General features: G+C 50.5%; 1 pseudogene; it reads left to right on the plus strand.

Moving 5' to 3' along the window:
- Positions 1-317: 317 nt before the first annotated feature.
- The window catches only part of LOC138173851 (SEC14-like protein 4), a 6,588-nt pseudogene continuing 560 nt past the window's right edge, over positions 318-6,345 (plus strand).

The raw sequence follows: 6,345 nt of genomic DNA on the forward strand, positions 1-6,345 counted from the left end.
CCTCCCTCCCCCCAGAGTCATCTCCTTTGGAGAACTTTGGCCGTCAGGCCTTTGGAAAACTCAGCAGACTTGCTTTAGCCTCACTATAACCCCTGTATAAATCTGGGCACTCACCTGTACCCCGGTGTCCCATGATTCAGGGCTCCCAGCATTCCCTGAAGGCCTTCGTTCACTTCAGGCTTCCTATGTGCTGAGGTGTTGGTGGAGAAAGTGGTCCTGGCCTGGGCCTGGGTCTCCCTGGGCAGGGGAGGAGAAGGGCCCTGCCCAGAGGTGGCCTGCCCAGGCTCCAGCCTGATCCTGGCTCTTTTGCAGCTCGAAGTTTTGACCTACAGAAATCTGAGGCCATGCTCCGGAAGGTAAGCCCCCAGCCCTTTACTGCCTTGGACCCTAGGCCAAGGCAGCAGATCCTGGGCCTTCTCACCTCTTCCTGAGTTTCTCCCTTTCCTCCATCTCCTCTTCTAACCTCAGCCAAAATTCTTGTCCCACTAATGGTCTTCCAAAGACTCTGGATTCTTTCCTCCTCCTCTCAGCCTTCCTATCAGGAGGTGAAGAAACCCCAGTAACAGTTAGGGGATGCCCAGGATGGTTCTTAGTAACCTGGGCCCAGGTATGGGTGTGAGACCTGACACACCAAGAGGCGGGAGGCAAAGGGCTTGGAAGGAGCCCTGCAATGGGAGTCTAGAGATCCCAGCTCAAAGCTGCCCCCTGCCCAGTTTTGACCTTGGCCTCACATCTCAGGGTCTTGGTTGCCACATCTATAACATGAGGTGGCTGGACTAGATGATCCACATGTATTGGAAAGAGCACTGGGTCTGGTACCAAAGGACCCGGGTGGGAATCATTGCTCCACCGTTGTGACCTTGGGAAACTCACTTCCCCTCCACGGGCCTTGGTTTCCCCAACTGTACTGGGAAGGAACTGGATTAAATGCCTGCTAGCTCTGGTGTTCTCGGGTTCAAAGGTTTTTCTCCACTCTGACATCCTGCATTCTCTGCAAGGAAAAAAATTCATTATTTATTTTTAACATTCATTTTTTAAATTGTGAGTTCCAAATTCTCTTCCTCCATTCTCTCTTTCACCCATTAAAAAGCGATTATGCATGTGAAATTGTACAAAACATATGTCCATATTAGCCATGTTGAAAAAAACTAAAAACTAAAAAATCTAACACAAATAAAGAAAGTTTTAAAAAGTCTCCTTCAATTTCATTCAGCTTTATCCATTCTCTTTCTAGCGGTGAGAGAACATTTTTCATCCTACGTCCTTTAGAATTCCCATCGTATGCTCTATAGGCCTTTCCCAAGATCCTTCCTAGCTCTGACATCCCATGTTCTAGAGTCCTTTTTGGAGATTTCTCCCAGCTCTGACATCCCCTGTTTCAAGGTCCTCCCAGTTCTGACTTTCTGTCCCTCTGAGCTCTGCCCTTTGTGTCTGACCCTGGGGCTGCCAAGCTGGAGGAAGTCCTGGCTTGGTACCATCTCATTTCTCTTGGTAGCACATGGTATTCCGGAAGGAAGTGGACCTGGACAACATCTTGAACTGGCAGCCTCCTGAGGTGAGCTTGGATTCAGCCCCTGCCCAGAGCCCCAGAGCCCCAGAACCCAGCCCTGCCTGACTCTCCTCTGGGTTCTGGCTGCCTGGGCTGTACCATGAGCCTTCTTGAGCTCAGAGTCTCTGAGGGCTATTGAGGCTGTTTCCTCTGTGTCTAGGTCCTCCAGTTATATGACACGGGAGGCTTGACTGGTTATGACCAAGAGGGATGCCCTGTGTGGTTAGATACCACTGGCTGCCTGGATCCCAAAGGGCTGCTTCTGTCCAGCAGTAAAGCAGAAATGGTCAAGAAACGCATCCAGATCTTGGCATCCCTCCTTCGGGAATGTGAACTACAGAGTGAGAAGGTGAGAGAGGGAGAGGGGGAGGCTCTGGGAAAGGCTGAGATAGGGCTGGGGAGGGTGGGTGCCTCAGCCCATTGATCCTGGGCAATAGCCCCTCAGCTTGCCCCTGTTGAGTCAGACAGCAGCTCTGAGATGATTCAAAGGTTACAGTTCAAAGGGACATGTCTTTGAGTGCATTTTTCTCCTTCTGTGACCCTGGTCTGGTAGGAAAGACATCATCTGGAAAGAACCCTGGGTTTGAAAGCAGCAGATCTGGGTTCATATTGTCACACTTTAAAAAATGAAGGTAGACCGGGGCACCAAGTTCCAAGTACAGTCAATTTATTAGGGAAGTGTGAATTTATCAACAAACAGAGCCTGAGCTTCCGAGCAAAGCAACCACACAATTATGGAGTTAGAGGCAGTTTTTATAGTTTGGGGGATACTGAAAATAGGAAGGCTAGCCTCAGAGATGGGAGAAAATGTGCCTGGATGGAAATTGGAAAGGAGCAGAAGTGGAAGCTTTTTCTTCCCTCCTGAGAGTAAGAAACTTTCCTTGTTTGAGTCCGGCTTCCTCTGCAAGGACAGAGAGCAAACCGGACAGACACCTAGGAAGGACGGCTTGGTGTGTAAAGATACTGGCTCACCTGCATCCTTCAAGGGTCACCAGTTTCCTTGACAAACCCATGGAACCGAGATGAGCTGGGGACCTGGACCTGTAAAGTTAACCAAGTTCTGAAGTAAGAGAGTGGGCAGTTACAGGACAAAATGAGTGACTAAGCACGACTCAGGCAGCCACAGGACAGGATCCTTAATGCGTTATCCACAGATTAAGTCGAAGAAGGCACAGAATGGATGTGATCATTCCAACCCTCTTTGTAGCTGGGTGACCCTGAGCGGACAAGGCTGGGAGGCAGGCAGGCTGGAAACGTTTGTTACATGTATCTCCTGTGCCGGCTCTGCCCCCATCTCTGGTCATCCTGATCCTGAATGGTAACATCCCTGTCCTAAAGAGCTTACATTCTGACAGACAGAGATGGCAGCTGAGCCCACGGGAGATGATGAGGTCACTAGAGAGAGAGCAGACAGAGCAGGGGACCTGAAGCCCAGCCAGCCCTGGGGTCCTTCAAACCCCAGGGGTGGGACATGAATGAGAAGGAGCCATCAGACAGGTGGGAGCATCTAGGAGGATCCCAGGAGGAGGAGAGGGTTGTAAGCAGTGTTGAGCACTGTGGGAGAGACCCAGTGACCTTGGGAGTTGAGAGACCACAGGTGCCTTGAGAGAGAGGTTCCTGTCGAGTGATGAGGCTGGCAGCTAGATTGTGAGTATAACCCAAGGAGAGTTCTCAACAGCTCTGTGGCATTTGGGAACACAGGACTTCCTTCCACAGAGGACTTGGGACCTGATCCCAGCCTGGAAGGAAGGGTGAGATTTTAGTAGATAGAACCTGGGAGAGGAAAACAGTTATAGGTGTGGGAGTGGCGTGAGCAAAGTCCCAGCAGTGGGTGAGGGCATATTTGGGACAGAGGATGTAAGTACAGTGATCCAGTGTGTTTGGAACAGAATAGGATCAGTTAAGGCTGGAAAGGTTTGAGCCAGATTCTGGAAGACCTTGAATGCCAGGCTTAGTCCAAGAGACAGAAGGAGCCCCAGAGGGTAATTGAGCAGAGCAGTGACAGTCTAATCCCCAGGAGAGTGGGATCTGTGTCTTGTATTCCCTGCAGCTCCTAGCACTGGCTCATGCACAGTCATTGCCTCATAAAGATTTTTTCCTAATTGGGGCAGGGCCGTTAGAATTGGCTTCAGTGCTAAAGGGTGCCCTCAGTGACAAGTGAGACCATCTCAGTCCCTTCCCTTCTCTGCTATTCCAGAGACAGCAGCTATTCCTTAGCCCCCTGGGGGAGTGTAATGTACAGGTTGGTCACCAGATGGCAGTCGGGCTCCCCACAGTTAGCCTGTTCTCTGGCTCCAATTCCCTTGGCCCAGTAGAGGTGGTGCTGGCCACCAGGTTCAGTAAAGTTTAGAAGACACGATTTGGTATTTACCCAAAATGATTTTTAAAAATGCACAATCCCTCATCCTCTCACTCCAGCCCCCATTTTCCATGGGCTAGCTTTAGCCCAGGGCAGCCCCGTGGTACAGGGGCTAGAGTACTGGGCTTGGAATCAGGAAGACTCGGTTTCATGAGTTCAAATCTGGCCTCAGACACTTCCCAACTGTGTGGCCCTGGGCAAGTCACTTCACCCTGTTGACCTCAGTTTCTTAAACTGTAAAATGGATTGTAGAAGGAAATGGTCAACCGCTCCAGTATCTCTACCAAGAAATCCCCAAAGTGTGGTCATGAAGCATTGGACATGATTGAAAAGGCTGAATAAAAGCTTCACCCCCTCAGCCATGACCCCCAACCCACTTTATTCACCCCATCAGGCAGGTCACTTGTAGTAGCATTAGCTGAGATCTGAAAGCACCTTGGAGGCCACTGAGTCCAACTGCCTCCTTTTACTCAGGAGGCCCAGAGAGTGAAGTGATTTGGAGTCACATGATTCTCAGGAGGCCCAGCCACATTCCTGATCCACAAATAAGGGAGGGAAACCAAATCGGCTCCATGGTCCTTTCCCAGGCTAAGCCAGTGGCTGGATGACCTCCTTCCTGGGTGGCCTCCACAGGCCCCCCAGCTCTGAGTCTCATGAATGTAGGCAGCCCTGGTTGGGTGATAAACAGCCAGTCAGCTGCCCCTGGGAGATTCACTGGCCTGTCTTTTTGTTCTCACAGCTGGGAAAGAAGATAGAAACTTTCATTATAATATTTGACCTGGAGTATCTGGGCCTGAAGCACTTCTGGAAGCCAGCTACAGAAGTCTACCAGGAGGTGAGGAGGGAATGGGCACTTAGGGGAGGGAGAGGCTTGGTGTTGGCTCAGCCTGACTGAGGGGCAGCCAGGCTCCTACAGCAGCAGCCCAGGGTGAAGCTGGGGACCAGGACTCTGAGCCCACAGCAAATTGAGGCCTTTGGCTCCAAAATTCTACATCCCAGAAAATCAGGCTGAAGTTTTATGGGGAAGGGATCTACTGGGTTGGGGTAGAGGCACTCTGATTCAGCAGAAGGAACAACAGATTTGGGAGTTAGAGGACCTAGGTTCAAGGCCCAGAACTGTGTGACCTTGAGCAAATCACCTACCTACCCTCTCTGGGCCTCATTTACTGATCTGTTAAATGAGGGGCATGGTCCCTTCCAGTTCTGAATCCTGTAATCTCACAGTCTCTAAGGGTCCTTCTTTTGGGATCTAATGGTCTCTCACAAGGTGTGGAAGAAAGACTGCTGGAATGCTATCTGAAATCAAATGTTCTAGATTCACCTTGGCTATGCAGTATTAGAAATCACCAAAAACCAAAACATAATTTGGGCTTGACATAAAAAGAAAACTCATTAACAATGAGAGCTGTCCAAAGGTGAAGAAGGATGCCCTGGCAGGTAGTGAGCTCCCCATCCAGCAGAGGCCAGATGGTTACTCATCAGGGATGTTATAAGGGGGCTTTTGTTTGGGTACAGGTTGTGTTAAAGGGCCTTGAGGTCCCAGATGCCTTCTGGGAAACTCACTACCCAACACGTGTCTGATTCTGAATGAGTTTGGCCAAGCTCTTCCCCCTTTCTGGGTCTCTGTTGTGGCATCTATAAAAATAGGGTCTTGACCTTTAAGGGCCTTTCCAGCTCTAATTCCTGTGATGTTACAGCCCCCTTCTCAGCCCTGGAGGTTGGGGCCTCAGTAGTCTGGGCAGTGATGTCCAGGCAGCGACAGGCCAGGGACTGAGAGCAGTGAGTCCTCAGTGGGATCTCTGAAGAGCCCTGGAGAGGGGAGTCCTTCTGAGGCTTCCAGGGACTGTCTCCCAGAGGTGTCAGGGAGGTGGACACTGGCTGACATGAGGAAGGCCATTAGTAGGCTTCTCTTGGCTTTGCAGTTTTTCTCTGTGCTTGAGAACAATTTCCCCGAGACTGTCAAGTATCTTATTACAGTGAAAGGTAAGTCAGCAATGGCAAGGGATGGGATGGAATGGGTGAGAGGGAAAGAGGGGCCTGGGGTCAGTGCAAGGGGGCACCTGCTGGACTTTTCCAGGGCTCAGAAAATGATGGAAATTTTTTCCCCCATTCGAGTTAGGCATCAAAACCCCTAAAGGATTTTATTTTAGACTCACCCCCTTCAAGGGACCTCAAGACACCAGGACCAGGGTGGTTGAGTTCCTAAGGGCAATGTTGGGTGAAATGAGTCACTTCTACCCCAGAGCTGTTGCTGGCTGATTTTGTGCTGGTCCAGGGCTGCCCTGACCGTATGCAGAATCATCTCCTCTTTGTGGCCCTAATCTCAAGGTAGCTCTGTCTCTTTCAGCTCCTAAACTCTTCCCTGTAGCCTACAACTTGGTCAAAGCCTTCATTTCAGAGGAGACCAACAAAAAGATTGTGGTTCTGGGAGGTGAGT

This window comes from Petaurus breviceps, unplaced genomic scaffold, assembly GCF_028583685.1.
Source record: "Petaurus breviceps papuanus isolate PSGF00001 unplaced genomic scaffold, PetGlider_PUasm1.0 655, whole genome shotgun sequence".
Taxonomy (NCBI): Eukaryota; Metazoa; Chordata; class Mammalia; order Diprotodontia; family Petauridae; genus Petaurus; species Petaurus breviceps.